Genomic DNA, 17,721 nt, shown 5'->3' on the forward strand with positions numbered 1-17,721 from the left:
ATGGCAAATTTTCACCCAATTTTTACTAACCAAATTAATCTAAGTAATGACGTACTCAAGCGAAGAGAAAGCAATTAAAACCACACAATTGGGAAACTTCAGAGAAGGCAATAAAATAAAAGGAAAGGGTTTTACAACTCTCAAGCTAATCCTCTATGATGCTACAATTGAATGCTTTTGTGTTCGAAACTCCATCTGATCATTAAATCATTTGTTCGGATGGCCGATGCTGTGACTAATCAATCATATGAAATTGTATTTGATCGTATATATTATTTCTATAGAAGCACTTCAAACGTCCGATCATGTTGGTGTTTGTCTGAGGCTTGTGTCCAACAGCGAGCGACTTGTTTTTCATCTTTTGTTTTCCCAAAAGTTTGAGTAACTGTTCTAACATGATTCTAATTAAAAAACATTAGTCCAAATCATCATTTGTCTTGTTAATCATCAAAGTCTTCAGCCTCCCCATTTTTTATGATGATAAACAAAATGATAATTTTTGAGATCAAGCATAATTTAAACAAGTTTCCCTGACTTAGTGGCATATGTAATAGCAAAATGTAATTTAAACATATTCCCTCTTAGATAAAGCATTAAAATAAAGTTATTAACAAGGAATCATCATTATTAGTCTCCTCCTTTTGTCATCAATAAAAAATAATCGAAATGCTGAATTTTTGGGTAGAATTTCCCCAATAAAAGTACTATTTCCTCTTGCCAACAATCTAAAACAATACCTAAAATAGTCACACATATTAAACAAGTAAAGAGGAGTCCAGCAAGAACCATAAAAACATACTGTTGCTGTAAGCAAACACAAGATCAATCATCCATCAACATCAGATATCCAACAAACACAACATCAAATATCCGTCAACGCATATAAATCCAATTGTCACCACACAATGGATTTAGGACAAACACAATATTTTGAATTCATCATGTCAAAATCAATCCTTTCTATAGATTCTCTCTCTTCTCCCATCTGGCGATCATTCTCTCTCTTCTAGGGTATTCTTTGTTCGTCCATGGCTGTCCTCCTGTCTCTTAGGGGGCAACCTCATCCTCGTGATTTTCATGGTATTAAGCCTTTTGCATCAATTTTAATAAAGTCATCATCCTCCAATGATTCTGTGGTTTTCACCTCTTCATGTTGGCTTTAACAATGAAAGGGGAGCCCGCCTTCATACTCTCTAGACATGAAATGCAGGTGCTGGCTGAGCCTTTCAAGAATGCTCTTGCAGGCAAGTTTCTGATGGGGAGACCGCCTAGGGAGGTTTTCAAAAATTTTGTTGTTTCACTTGGGCTTCTTGGTGCTAAATAGGTGCTTATCAGACCAATTTTAGAAGAAGATTTTACATGTCTATGGTTTCGACACACTTGGTATGTACAAAATAAACCAATGGCAGTCTCTAAGTGGACAATTGATTTTTCTCTGAATTGGGAATCTTCTCTTACTCTGTTTGGATTTCTTTCCTAGATTTGCTTATTCATTTTTTCTTTTTTTGGTGAGGAATGCTTTTGTGCTCTTGGAAGCTTAATTGGCTGGACCCTTCAAACTGATGAGGCAACAACAAAGCTTTCTTGTCTTTTTCTTGCTGAAATTATGGTTATTGCACCTCATTTTTTGAAATAAAAAGATGTTACAAAAAAATGGATTTTTAGTTTCAAAATAATCTAAAGGAAAAAGGGCCTAAAATAGGACAACAAAAATGACATTTTTAGGTGTAGGTTTTAGAAAAATAAAAGTAAAAGTAAAAATAAAAATAAAACAAAACACTTTTTTAGATAACTCTAGGTCTTTGAAAATGAGAGAAAAAGGTTCGGAAGTCACAATTGAAGAAAGGAAAAGTAAATGTTCAATCGACCTAAGGCACTCTTTCAACCTAGTCAAAGTTAGTTGTGAGATTTAGTCAAAATTTTCCTAATCTAACCTTTAAACTTATCACATTTTGGAGGCTTCGATATGGATGAAAACCTTAACCTAGAAGGGGGATATTGGGAGAGGAAAATGTGCCATCCATTCTCCCACGTAGTTATTGATAAAAAGCTGTGCATTTCAACTCGATATGCCTCCTTTGCTTACGACACCAGGAGTGGCAAATGGGAGACTTGTGAGTTGTTTGTTGGTTTCAATCCTTGGGAAGAAAATGAATTTTGCAGGCGCCTTGAATCAGATAGGCCTTATGCCATGGACGATATCAAGTGTGGTCCTCCATTTGCATTCCATCAAAAGGCCGTTGTTTATGATGGAGATATCCTGATCTACAATCTACCTGAAGAAACCGCTCATCCATTGGTTGCCTACCAGTTGGGGGCCAATGGGAAGGTTGTAAGAATGCAGAGCTTAATAACTGTGGAATGGTGCATGTGTGATTATTTAGTTGATTTAGCCATTTAGGAGGAGGTTTCTTTTGTTACATGTACCATATTGCAATGTGGCGGGAGGACAAGTCGGACCTGACCCTTGTGACATTCAAGGTTTCAAGAATAGTAGGTGGAGCTGTCGAGGCCGATGGTCACCATGATGCCAAGTTCTTGACATGTAAAGTGATCGGCAAATTTACTAAGAAGATTAAATTGCTAGGGACTTGCTGTCCTACCTATTCCTTCATACTTTAATTTTGAGTCATGAGTAATGATTCGGTAGAGAAAGAAACATGTTGAATAAATTGATACAGAGAAACATATGATGCAGAACGGTACAGACATAATTGACACCCTCAAAATCATTCTACAATACCTAAAATGCTACTGACTTTTGGGATCCAAGCCGCCTCTTTCTCAGTCACTCAGCGATGATAAATGCAAGTTCAAGTGATTGAGAAGCATTAAGCCTAGGATCACAGTGTGTGTGGTAGTGCAAGCTTAGATCATCAAAGGGTCACAGTACGCGATCCACCAATGCATTCTGTCACATTTTGGCCAGTCATCTCCAGATGGGCTCCTCCAGGGTGGCTGCCTTCTTGCTCATGCACATCAAAGAATGCTCTTACTTCCACCCTGATAGCATCAAAAGGCCGAGTCTTTAGACCACAAGGAGCTTTGATGGTGTTTCCATGCACGGGATCACTAACCCAAGTTACAATTTGCTCTGCCCTTCGGACAGCTTTGATAAAATGAGGAAGCTCCACTCTCATGTTCTCTACCTCCATTCTGGTGATGATGGTGATCCTTCCTAGCTTGTTCTAAGGATTCAAAATCTCAATGAGCTTGACTAGCTCATTTGAGTCCATCTTGTCACTTACTTTAATCCCAAGTGGATTAGCAACTTCTCTCAGGAACTCAACATGAGCACCATCCAACCGCCGGGTTCGCTCACCAACCTAAAGGAAATGGGTTGAACAATCGTAGTACAAGCTAGATGTGGAATCTAATCTAGTAACAGACTGTTCATATGGTAGGAGCAAGCACTCATGCGATGTCCAGAACTCGGTGGTCGTCATGATTGGATGGTCAATTGTAAGTCCAGCAGCAGCCATAAATCCAAGAGCCTCATCTACACGGCGAGCTAGTTCATGGTATCTATCACTTTGTTCGCTGTGCTCTGTGAAATCCAGGTTCCACTGTGTAACCCTCTGCATAGCAGCATATCCTCCAGTTGCAAACGCCCTCAATAGATTCAGAGTAGCTGAGCTGCACAAAAAGGGATGATTAGATTAGATGGAGAAATTTACTGGTTGCATATGAAAACAAGGGCTTGAACCAACTAGGAAAAGCAGAGAAGTTAACCTCAACCAACTAGGAAACAAGATGAAAATCATTCGTTGTTAGCTTAAACCTCAACCAATAGAAAAATGCAATCTTTGATATTAAGCACAAACCCACATAATTTACCTTCATAGAGTCTAGAGCATGGTTGGAACTCAATTTTCCTTAAATTGTGAGGAAAATAATACAATCTTAGAAATCTGACACAAATAATGGTAATAAGAACACACAAGAAGGGTATGAAGATTCACAAAATGGCACCAAAATATAGACCCATATTTCTATGGTGAACTTTTGATCATAATTTATAAAAAAGAATTTCGTGTAACAAGCACTTTATAGTGCCTATCCATTTTTTTTGAATTGTTATAAAAGTAAGTAATTCTTTTATTAAGAAAAAAAAGTCTTGTGTAATAGCTTAATCTCTCCTCAATTACAAAATTGATCAAAATAATGTACTTTAGAAGTTTCATTGAGTATTACTAATTGTAAACCACTCCATTTTTATTATTCTAATACCAACATAACAAATGTGATTTTGAACTATATGTGTTATTTTGCTAAACTCATATTTCTATGATGAAATTTTAATCGTAGTTTATAAAAAGAATTTCGTGTAACAAGTGCTTCACAATGCCTATCCATTTATTCTTGAATGGTTACCAAAGAATTTCGCAATGCCTATCCATCTTAATCGTAGTTTATAAAAAGAATTTCATGTAACAAGTGCTTCACAATGCCTATCCATTTATTCTTGAATTGTTACAAAAGTATGTAATGCATTTATTAAGAAAAAAGTCTTGTGTAATAGGTTTAATCTCTCGTCAATTACAAACTTGATTGAAATAATGTACTTAGAAGTTTCATTGAGTATTAATAATTGTAAACCGCTCCATTTTTATTATTCTAATACAAACATAACAAATGTGACTTTAAACTATATGTGTTATTTTGCTAAACTCATATTTCTATGATGAAATTTTAATCGTAGTTTATAAAAGGAATTTCATGTAACAAGTGCTTCACAATGCCTATCCATTTACTTGAATTGTTACAAAAGTATGTAATTCATTTATTAAGAAAAAAGTGTAGTGTAATAGATTTAATCTCTCGTCAAATACAAAATTGATTGAAATAATGTACTTTACAAGTTTCATTGAGTATTAATAATTGTAAACCGCTCCATGTCTATTATTCTAATACCAAATGGGAGACTTGTGAGTTGTTTGTTGGTTTCAATCCTTGGGAAGAACATGAATTTTGCAGGCGCCTTGAATCAGATAGGCCTTATGCCATGGACGATATCAAGTGTGGTCCTCCATTTGCATTCCATCAAAAGGCCGTTGTTTATGATGGAGATATCCTAATCTGCAATCTACCTGAAGAAACCGCTCATCCATTGGTTGCCTACCAGTTGGGGCCCAATGGGAAAGTTGTAAGAATGCAGAGCTTAATAACTGTGGAATGGTGTATGTGTGATTATTTAGTTGATTTAGCCATTTAGGAGGAGGTTTCTTTTGTTACATGTACCATACTGCAATGTGGAGGAAGCACAAGTCGGACCTGAACCTTGTGACATTCAAGGTTTCAAGAATAGTAGGTGGAGCTGTCGAGGCCGATGGACCGTGATGCCAAGTTCTTGACATGTAAAGTGATCAGCAAATTTACTAAGAAGATTAAATTGCTAGGGACTTGCTGTCCTACCTATTCCTTCGTATTTTAATTTTGAGTCATAAGTAATGATTCGGTAGGTGCCGTGATTAACAACGATGATTAGAATATTAATATATATACACACACACACCCAATTCGTAGTACCGTTTAAATGGCTGTAGGCCATTTTTAAGATTCTTAATTATCTGGTCTGATAATTGGTGATTTTTGTTGAGTTTCTCTTTTTGCTCTTGTTGCTTGGATTAGAGATGAATTTCGTCGCAAGTTGAGTTTTGCCAGCTATTTATTCTGCTTTAGTAGCAGTTGCAGAACCATGTTGGTTGAGCTCTTTATTTATCTCCAGCTAACTGTTAACGGGCGCGTTCTTCTTGCGGGAATCAGCGGCTTATTCTGAGAGCCGAAGAAGTTTTTGTTGGGAATGTTTTTTGGTCATTAAAATTTTTAATTATTCTTTTTTTTATTTCTTTGAAGGTCCTCCTTCAAAGTTTAAAGGGGCATTATTGTTGGATTTAATCCTTTGGTATTGAGGTTCTACTATATTCCTCTTTCTTGAGTGGGAAGGAAGCGGTGGCTGGTGGCCGTTATACTTATAATAAAGAACGAAAATGTAAAGCTCGACAAGAAGGATAATAGGTTTTTAGAGATTCAACTGTTCTACCTTCTATCTTTTGCCTCGATTTTTTTTCAGCGCCACAAACCTGCAAACGTTCAAGGTTCAAACTTGGGTAGATTCAGTTTTCAAAAATCCAATTACTCAGAATTTTTGAAAATTGTATCTACCCAAGTTTTGACCAACATTCAGTAGTTTTTGGAGGCAGAACATTTAGTCATTTTTTAAGGCAGCTTGTACGATGGAGTGATTTTAGAATTAGGAGCATTCCTGCACAGGTGTGGAACTAGGATTTTGGTTTAGGGGACAAACAGTCAAACATATATAATAGATAAAATTTAGATTATAAACTTGAATAATAATATTTGTTTGAATAATCACTAACTAAGGTTAAAATATAATAAAAAATTTTAAAGTGAAAGAAATAACTTGTATTCAAAAGTGGAGTTTGGTGAAGAGTTGATGCTTAACATAAGTTTATTGGAGTTAGGGCTTAACATAAGTTTATTGGAATTAGGGAAGATCCATGCTTGATCAAAAAATCAAAAGTTGAATTTTTTTATGTTTAGTTTTGATTAATACACCTATTATTTTAGTTCAAGTCAAATTCCTATATATCTATGTATATATAAAGGAGTTGTTGTTTGATTGTTAGATAATTTTCATCAGACTTTTTGAGGGGCACGTTAGGCAATTCAACACGAGTGTACAAGTCATTAACTGTACAGTACAAGCATTGTATGTGCATTGGTGTGTACATTGCGTACTCAACCATTAGTGGGTTGATGCTTCCACAGCCAATAAGCTGTTGTTTCAACTTTACTCTTCTAAAAAAAAAATTATCTCAACAAGCTACTATAGTTGACATTTGAATGTCACCGGATGCAGCACTCAAGACAGCGAGAAAAACTGGTAGACGAGCTGAACTTTGACAATTACCATAAAATCCTATTCTCGTAATTCACTACTACACCGTCTACAATCCACACAGTTATGGCAGTTATGTTGGTCCAGCCACCTATTACGCTATCTCTTAGCTGCCTGCAGTTTCCTTCTACAGCTACTACAAGCATGGCTATGATCATAGAAACCAACATTATGCTTATTTTAGTAATTACAGGAGTCATCAATTTGGACATTCGACCATTTTCGACTGCCGGGTTGGTGAGTTATCTAGTGAAGAATTTGTTCATGGTTGTTCCATTATGTAATTGGTTATCCTTAAGATGATATACAGAAAGGCCAAAGCGCTGACGCAATAAGATTAGTTAGATCTTATCTATTCTACCTGAAGGTGATGCACGATTGAGCTTGGCAAAATTAGATATGAAGTTCCAGTTGTCAAAAGATACTCTAGAGGCAGAGTTGCAGTCAATGTACATTATTAAGGATCACCTGTCTGACACTGTAAGTAATGCTGGTATTGCTCTTTTCTTCTTAATTCTTCTGTATGATGCACTTTCTTGTCATAAATGAGAACACATTTTACATTTTCGTTTTCATTTGAGAAGCTCATGATGACCTTTTGAGGACGAAACATCTCACAGAAACGCAGCCCAGGAAACGAATATGATGTAGCTTCCATTTGAGTGAATTACAAAGGTGCTATCATGAGCTTTCTATTCTAATTTGTCTGACTTGCAGAATTCCTGACCAAACCCTTGCAACACTTGATTGTGATTGTCATTTTGCAATTTAAAGTTTTTAGCTTTAAAATTTTGTACTCTTAAACCAACGGCTTACTTGCTTGAGCGATGTTACCTGATGTGTAAACTGGTAGCTATTGATGATATTAGGCCGTCTTTCCCAGTTTAAGTGCATAGAAAGATATCAGAGGTTTTGATGAAAATACGTGTACTTTATTATTTGGATTAAGAAGTAGATGTGGCAAAACTCTTTTGACTACTTGACTACTGGCCAGTTTGTGGTTTTCTCCATATATGTCTGTGTCATGTTTCTCCAAGAATAACTTTTTGGAAGCTAGAGGTATATGCATGGAAATTCAATGTAATTTTATAGAAATATTCAGAAAGAATGGGATAAAAGAGAATTTAAAAGAAAGGAAGTGAACTGCTGAGAAAGGAAGAAAGGAGATGGGTTTCATTTTCTTTAACCTTGATAGTTGCAAAACAATTTGATTCAGCTTGATAATCTAAAACTGGATAGGCAACAATTTGGTTACCCCATGACATTTGATTTGTGGATTTTAGTAATAAGTACATAGAAAACTTCATTGTTCTTCATGTCTATGATTTGTAGGCTCTACTTGGCATTGTTACTTACAAAACATGGCATTTATGAGTAAAAAGTAAGAGGGATTGCCTGCTAACGCATATGTAGAATGGCTAGCATTTCAGTGCTGAAGTTGCATAAGGGCTAAAATACATATTGGAAAACATGGTTCCTTAAATAAACATGAATAACAAAATTTGAGGATGTTTGCAGCTATACAAGTTTCATTATTTGGAATTTCTTGGTGTTCTTGAAAACACTGACCCCATTGGTACTTCTAAGAATTGTGATTGAAAATTAAAACACTAATCTTCGAAGGTCAATAATAACATTTTTTTTTATTTTCCAGGGGCATGGTCATTAATAACTTCAAGGTTCATGGAAAATAAAAAAAATAAGAAAAAGTCCAAGAGACCATTTGAAAGCCCAAAAGTTCCTTTTCCGAGTCATTGAAACATTGATGGCTCAACTGAAGGAAGACAAAGGTTGATGCTTACACTATCGATGTGTAGCTAATGAGCTGTTGTTTCAGCCTTATTGTTCTAAGTAGCCGTTGCCATTGATTTGTAATTGCTGCAAGCCGTCATTGAGAATAGTATTAACTCAATTCTTTATAGTGGAAATGTAACTGCTGGCTTTTTCTCTTTTGATTTTTTCACAAAATGAATCCAACTGATGTGAAGAGTTAGAGCATTAGAGTGAGCAATTATTACTTCTTTACTACAATGGTAATGGATAGAAAATGAGGGACTTGTTGGAAAGCATATCTGAATAGAAATTGAAAGCCTTTGGCTTTTCTTAAGTATTTGTTGATCAGTTTTTTTAGCAACCTGCAATAATAGATGATGTTAATACATAGTATGGTTGCATGACTTACTTAATCTTTATATTACAAAGGTGGTCCCTAAAGAGGTAAGTTTTCTTACACTGTGTTTTTCAGGTAGATACTATTAGGGGTGGGCACGGGTCGGGTACCCGTCCCGAACGGCAAATGGCTGACCCGACCCTAATATGTCGGATCACTATTTTTTTGACCCTAATCAGCTCCACTTGTTCTCGGGTACCCGATCCTCAGATGATCGAAAAATAGGGACGGGTCATAGGGTACCCTCCCCTAAATTCTGGCATCATTATATCACTCACCAGACAAAAAAAAAATGCTTAAAGAATAAAGAGAGATGACAACTTGTATAGACCTTTTGACAAAAAGTGGTAGTATATATTTAGTCGTATTCAACTATTCTTATTCTTGACAACATCACATTCGCAAACTTTTACTCCAAAAAAAAAGCAAAGAAAGAAAAATACTAAGACCTAACAAAACAAGAAAACTAGTACTACTAATTAGTAAAGTAGCACAGAAAAGTGATCAACAGAGAACACCAAAACCCAAAAAGCTCGCAGGGATGATGCTTCTCAATCAGGCCACACAACTCAATTACCAATTAAAAAAAAAGACAGCTAACTAAGAATTACAAAAAAGGACAGCTTACTAAGATAGCTTACTAAGCTACAATATCACCAGTACATCAAATTAAGGAGTGCATCAACCAAGACAACATCACAGTTGAAGTTTGAAGGTCGGCGTTCTCAAAAAAAAAAAAAATCTACAGATGAAGGTCGGCGTTCTACAGCTTCTACTTGAGGCTTGAGAAATCGAAGGCCTCTGTTGAATCGAAGGTCTCTGCTTGAGGCTTGAGTTATTCTCAACTTTTGCAGCTTTCTTACTGTTCAACTTGACGAGAAGGAGAAAGAAGTTGTCGAGTTGGGATTTTTTCTTTGCACGACTGAGTGTCAGCTGAACCGCTGAAGTGTGAAGTTCCAATTGAATGGATGCCAAGTGGATTCATTTACTTAGGGTCAATAACTTAAAAATATTTTAAAATTTTTCCTATATTTTTAATATTTATATAATATACCTTCGGGTCGGGTACCCCGCGGGTTTTTTTTTATCCGTATCCATATCCGAATATTACTGGTACCCGACCCTTATCTGCTCCGCTGATAAAAATCGGATCGGATATCCAATTTTTCGGTGCGGGTCGGATCGGTTCTCTCTGATTTTTGATTTTTTGGGTTTTTTTGCCCACCCTTAAGCCCTTCCTATCGAGCAACTTCTGGTTCGTATTGTCGTTCTTAATCGAGACTCAAGTTAAGCGAACTAAACAGACCGACTCACTTGCTTTGCACTAAAGTGACTTAAGTAGCCCTCGAGGAGTCCGTTTATTCTCTTTGTCTGAGTTTCAAAGATATACCGACCATAGTATCAATACCAATTGTGCCTAGAATGCGTTGCTAGATCTCTACTCATGCTAAACAGTAAGGGTCTCTCAGGAAGAGGCCCAAGCGCTTGTAAGCTGTGGCCGAATGTTTAAGCCTACGTGTCTTTAGCGCGCTTAGTACTCTGTGCCAGCAAGACCTACTTGACTTCAAGCGCATCCAGGCACACCAAGCTTTTCAAGCTTGTTTCGGATCAGCTTCAATGAGGTAGTCGTTACACCATACTACTCTCACACTGGTTACGAAAGGAGATTCACTCGGCAGAAAGGCTTTCTACCATAAATTTGTGTGTATATTGAATTTTTGAATAAATCAATGACAATATTTTGTAGTTTACAAGTGCTAATTATAATTGTAATTGTATTCTTGAATTTCCATGTTTGCCAACAGCTGAGGTACAATTGTGAGGCAAGGGATTTGTCCAGCACCAGCTTTCTGATCAAGGTACTTTTTAAAACAATTATTCCAATTAATGAATGCATTATTGGTATTTATACGTTAACAGAATTACAATTGTTTTTTATTCTGAAATCCCGATGTTTAATATCCTCAACTTTAGTCATTTCTAATGCTCTTAAATTTGTCCTCCCTTTTCTTTGGTGTGTTAATGGCTATGCCAAATTGCATACGATTTCTACAATTTAGACTTGCTAAGTAACATTATATTGTCATATTCAACTTATCTACAGGTTTATATGTCAGTTAAATTGCAGTAGTCATAGTAGGAAATTGAGTACTTGTCTATTTGTAATAGCATTTAGCATGGATCAATCAAAAACTACTGATAAACTTAAGTATAAGAGAGAAGCTCAAAATAAAAAAAAAAAGATAAAAGTACAGTGCCTTATCCGTCAAAGAGAAAGAAAGAGTTTGACAGAAACAATGAGATGCTTGTAATAAACGCAAAGCACAAAAACAAAGCAAACCTATCCCTTCCATTGAACCTACATCAATGAAGAATGGTGGGTTGTTGTTATTAAATAGGAATGCAGTTTATGCAAAAATTCATTGGTGTGCAAAAAGACACTAAGAAACCCTTATAGTGTATTTCAATTACTGTTACATCTGAAAGGTTATTAAATATTGAGTACTATAATCTATAGGGATTGATACAAACACACCACATAGTGAACAAGTACAAATATGTGAAGGAAAAAATGCTATGCAGAAATCTAAAGAACATGTCACTGTATTTTCCACCTATGAAAGAAGTTGAGATTTCTGTCAAAGCTCGAATATAAGTAATAGATAATATGGATTCATGCATAGAGTGTATGTAATAGAAAAATATTACTTTTACATATAGGCTCCACATCTAAACTTTGCTGCCAAAGAACTTCAAGAGAAGTAGCAACAACAAAGAAATCAGGTTTACTTATGAGTTCATTTGTCTTTTAAGATAGCAGTCACATAAGTAGGCATATTGCAATAATGGCAACTTATTTATTTTATAGATAGAGATCCAATACGCAATAGCTACTACAAATTTCTGCAAGATGCTGTTGAAGATGCATCAGGTTACCTTCAAGGACTAGATAAGTTGAGCCACTTAATAAATAGGAAACTTTAAAATGAGTGACTAACTTAGAATACCATCATTGTGTTGCTGGTGTACAGGGTATACAGCCTTAGGATCTGAGAATCAAAATATACATTGTCGTTTGTAAAGAGAATGCAGGTTATTAGCTATGACAGTTGTAATTTCAAACTGTAATATTATTTATTTTCCATTAAATCTGAATGTGCTCAACGGTCCAGATGGTGAACAACGGTTACCATTCAATCTAGCAGAAATTCAATGACAGGAAGCGTAGGTATAGTTCTAATCTATTATAATAGAAAAACAAATCAAATATCACATATTTAATACATATACCATGATTTCAGCTTTTTCTAATCTATCCTAAACTTGTGCAAAGCACAATGTCAATCATGAAAAGGTACAAGAAGCTATCTAAAAGAATAGGATCATCTGCCTAGTGAAGAAGTCGCAAAATATCTACTATTCAATAGCTCCTGACAAATATACTACTGTCCTTGTTGGCATGAAAAACTTCACCCAATAAGAGAAAGATGCTATCATGAAATACACCATCAATTACACAGAGACATCATCAATATGGAAAATTGATCACAGCAATACTACTGAAAAGAAAGAAGAAGTGCTCACTGACTAGGCCTATCAACGGGTCGGGTCCGATCGGAATTCATTATTCCAAACCCCGACTCGTCATACTCTACCGGAAACAAATCCAACCCGTTTATCTGATGAGTCTTCTACACTATGTTTCAGAACCGAATCCAACGGGTTTCGGATCCGGGTCAGGTCTACCCGAAAAAAAAAAAAGAGATGGTGCAAAGCTAAACCACCCTAAAAGCAATCCCGGAAAGAAAATCGGATTTAGAAAAATAGAGCTGGGAAATTGAGGTGATAAAAGTGCCTCCTGGTTGCTTACTTGTTGTTTTGGTGATAGAGGAAAGGAAGGAAGTAGAAAGGATGAAGGAAGCAGCCACAACAATGAAGAATAAAGAATAGATGATGATTATACCACACTACTCCACTCTACTGTGGACTGCGGTAAAACCTGCTTCTTCTTCTTTTGCTCTATCTATCCATCTATGTAGTAGTGTATTTACATTTTAGAGAAGAGAATCTCTCTCTCCCTTCTCTTTCCTTAACAATTAATAGACCCAAATATAGAAAAAAGCTAAAAAAAAAAAACCTAACTTGGTTTTTTCCACTGCAAACAAATCCTTTAAGATTTTTTTTTTTAAAATTGTTTGGGCACTGCAAACAAACACGCCGCTTGTTTCTTTCCTTTCTTTTGACTAACTGCCTAAGGCCGAAGAGAAAAAGAGAAAGTGCACTGGAATTAGGCATGGCCACGGTTCCAGAACCAACGGTTCTGGTTCCAGAACCGCCGGTTCTGGTTCTTCAAAGAGGTAGAACCAGAACCGCACCATATAAGATGGTTCTGGTTCTGGTTCCAGAACCGGCGGTTCTGGTTCTTCAAAAAGGTAGAACCAGAACCGCATAGTTCTGATTTCGATTCCTTATGGTTCTGGTTCCGGTTCCGGTTCCGGTTCCGTATGGTTATATGCAATTTTATTTAATTTCTTATCCTTACCAATTTTAATACAAATATAACAATATATTTAAAATTTTAAATAAAATGTAAAAAAAAATACAAAATAAATATTATATTTTAATTTTATTATTATTCTACAAAGTACGAAATAATAAATAGATAATACAAATTTTATGAAAAGTACATTACATTGTCAAATTACATTACACTATCAAATGGTAATCATTTTAAATGGAAAAGAAAATATTTGATTTTTTCATTGAAATTGAGATGAAATATCAAAACAAACATTAATTATTTAATCATCTTCATTGCTTGCGACGGCACTAGAATCAGTTGTATAATTGAATTCTTCTTCTTCATTTTTTTCCATTTCTTGTTGTCTATATTCTGCTCTAGTCCAATCATCCACGCATGCTTGAATTTCTAGTGATTCTGGGCTTAATCTCGATCTTGTCTCATCCAAAATGCTTCCACCGGCACTAAAAGCTTGTTCCACTGCTACTGTTGATGCTGGAGTTGCTAAAATTTGCTTAGCAATAAGGGAGAGGATAGGATAATTCTCTGATTTTCGCTTCCACCAGTCAAGGACTTTAAACTGTTTAGTTAAGCTGCTATCATCATGCTCAAACTTGGTAGTTAGATATGATTCGAGTTCCGTATTAGTATTAGGTGAACCCTTTTGTCGTTTTGACCTTTCAAGAAGTATTCTATCACCAATCTTGACAGCCCTTTTAAGACTATTATCAGTGTTACTAGAGGGTTCCAAAATACTAGTAGGAAATCGATCACCATAAGTAATAAAAAATTCATTATATAAAGAACAAATAAGCTCTTTAACTTCAAACACTTTTTTACTAACATCGTGGGCATAATTTTCGCTACTATATATTTGTTCATAATATGATGACAAATACTCATGCAAACCATCTAATCTAACACGAGGATCAAAAACAGAAGCAACTAAATATATATGTGGAATATGTTCATAATAGTTAGTCCATTTCCTAAACATTTCCCTAATAGGTTGCTTCAGAAAATCATCATTTTTAGCTTCATTTAGACAACCAACAATATTACACGCCTCGGTAAGGAATAAATGGGTAGTAGGATAATATACACCAGACAAAGTATAAGTAGCATCATTAAAAACTGATAAAATTTCTAAAATTTTATTACAAACAATCCAATTATTTTCATGCAACAATATTTCGGTCATGTTAGTTGCAAAGAATGCAATTAATAATTCACTATAATTGTGTGATTCTTTGAGTAATTCAAATGTTGAATTCCAACGAGTAGGAACATCTCTTGAAAATCTTTTTGGATTTTTTCCATTGACTTTACAAAAAGTGCTCCACTTTTTCATTAATTTAGGGTGTGCCCATAAATAAGAAATTGCTTTTCTAATAGGTTTTATATGATTTTCAAGTGCTCGTAAACCATCTTGTACGGCTAAATTTAAAATATGGCATGCACATCTAATATGAAAAAATTTACCACCTAATCCAGGTTGGCAAAGATCTCGCAACTCTCCAATAGAAGCGGTATTTGCGGATGCATTATCAAAACCAATTGAAAAAACTTTTTTACATAGACCATATTCTCCCAAAATAATACTAATCATTTTAAAAATGTTTAGAGCATTGTGAGATTCATCAAAAATACGAAAAGCTAGCACTCTTTTTTGTAAATTCCACTCATTATCAATCCAATGACAAGTTATGGCCATATAAGAATGTACTTGCCAATGGTCACTCCAAATATCGGAACATATAGATACACGACTATCTAAATTTGAGAATAATTGAATTAACTCTTTTTTTCCTTGATTATAAATATTTTTAAGTGTTCGTCTAAGAGTGGTTCTAGGAACATTTTTAAATTGAGGATTTAAAGAATTTTGACAATATTTCTTAAAACCCAACTTTTCTCCAAAACTAAAAGATAAATGTTCAATAGCTATCATTTTTGCTAATTCATTCCTATGTCTTTCTTCACTAAATCGAAATAGAGAAAGGTTAGAAGTAGCAAACCCGGTAATTTGTGTTTGTTTGTTGTCGATGCCCAATTCTTGAGGATGAAACTTTCTCAAATGCTTGTGATACTTTCCATAGCCATCTCCCATTTTGTATTGATAACTTTTTGGACAATAATTGCACTTTGCTTGACTTTTGCCATTGACGTCAATTTCTTTGGTGAAGTGCTTTGTGAAGATTTCAGATTTAGGAGTTTTGCTTCCACTTCTTTCCTCGGCTTCAATTGTTTGATCTTCAAGGATGGTTGTCATATGCTGACTTTCTTGAGTTGGACAATCATCAAAGTTGAAGACTTCATTTGAAGGAATATTTTGCTTACTTGATTTTGAAGATGAGCTACTGCCATCAAAACTTGCCATTTGATAGCAAATAAGCAAAAAAAAATTGTAAGTAATAATTTAATACTTACAAATTATAATGATAGATATTAGATGAATAAAAAGAATTAAGTAATTAGTAAAATATATAAATAAGTGAACAGGAGCAAAATAGAATAAAAGTGAAAAAATTAGGAAATAGATGAAGAAATTGAGAGTAGTTTAGAGATGGAAAAGAGAAGATTGATTTTGGTGTAGTAGAAAATAAAATTTCAAGTCTTATTTATAGGACAAAATGAAATTAAAAATTTGGAACGTTGTATTGTAACGTTTCAAATTTGTAACGTTGTATTGAAAGTTTGGACAAAATTACAACGTTGAATTGTAACGTTGTAAACTTGCCAATTTGTCAAATTTAGCAGGCAGCCACCTTTCTTGTTTTTTTTCTATCCTTTGCTTTGTTTCTTTCTTCCGTTGAGAGCCTGAGGACCTTTGTGCAAGTCAGGAGGAGCCCTAAGAGCAAAAATTGAGAGCAAAAATTGTGGTGGCATCATGATGACCAAGGTCATCATGATGTCTCTACTTTTATTATTTTTATATTAATTATTTTTAAATTTTTTAACGGTTCTGGAACCGGCGGTTCTGGTTCTGGTTCTATTTTTTAGAGAACCAGAACCGGAACCTTTATCCATGGTTCTACTACGGTTCTGGTTCCACGGTTCTGGTTCCGGTTCTGGTCCGGTTCCAAACGGTTCGGTTCCGGTCCGGTTCCCGGTTCCAAGTGGAACCGTGGCCATGCCTAACTGGAATCTTAGATTTTGTCTTGCTCCTCTTTGAAGCTTGGAAAGGGGACTGCTAAAATTGGGGACAGCAAAAAAGAAGAAAAAGTGAGAGAGATATATGGCAATTGTCTAAAATTGGGGTATTAGGGTTTGGTCTGTTTGGATAATAGTTAGATTGAAGTAAATTTGGAGTATTATTATATTGATAAATATATATATATTTTAAATTATTAATCAATTTATATTCAGGTTCAGGTTGGATACGGGTTAGAATACTATATTCCATATTCGATCCATTTTTTTTATTTGACAAAACAGATCCAGTTCTGGGTTTGGGTTTGGGTAACGGAATTAAATCCCTACCCATACCTGGAATTATTTGACGGATCCAGATTGGGTCCGGGTCTGAACCAGGACCATTGACAGGCCTATCAATGACCAGCCAACAAAACTTGACCTTGCTATGAAAGCCAAGTCTTCAGAATCAACAAATACAATTCCACAAGAAGGCACTACTGTCACTGACATTGAGGACTTCCCAAAAATTGCTAAGAAGGTAGCAAAAAAATGCAGCACCTGAAGAAGCACACATCTGTAAAAATTTATTAAAAGTACTATTTATGTAAATACTACTAGCTCCAATAAAACAGCTTTAGCATTGGCTACGATGCAAGATGGGCCATACCACCTACTTATAAAAGGAGCCACCAAGCATCTGACCAAATGCTAAAGCTGTAACAAAGGCCGTGCTACCAAAGTTATGACTCTCTACTTATAGATGATTACGCCTTTGCTATGCTTCTTATAAGACTATGCTGTCTTCACTTATAATATTTTGCTGTCTTTACGCCTTTGCTATGCTTTTTAAAATATTAATCCCCCACACAGGTTACAACTCCAGTGCCTCGCATGGGTGCCACCCCTAGTAGTATTGATAAAATTGTATCGTGGTTGACTTTTCTTATGCTTGTCTTTGGTTTCTTTTAT

At 35.3% G+C, this 17,721-nt stretch overlaps 1 pseudogene; it reads right to left on the reverse strand.

Annotated features, from left to right (window-relative positions):
- Window positions 1-2,661: 2,661 nt before the first annotated feature.
- LOC113711180 (phospho-2-dehydro-3-deoxyheptonate aldolase 1, chloroplastic-like) lies at window positions 2,662-3,659 on the reverse strand (annotated as a pseudogene).
- Window positions 3,660-17,721: the final 14,062 nt, after the last annotated feature.

The sequence above is a fragment of the Coffea arabica genome, chromosome 10e, assembly GCF_036785885.1.
Source record: "Coffea arabica cultivar ET-39 chromosome 10e, Coffea Arabica ET-39 HiFi, whole genome shotgun sequence".
Lineage (NCBI taxonomy): Eukaryota > Viridiplantae > Streptophyta > Magnoliopsida > Gentianales > Rubiaceae > Coffea > Coffea arabica.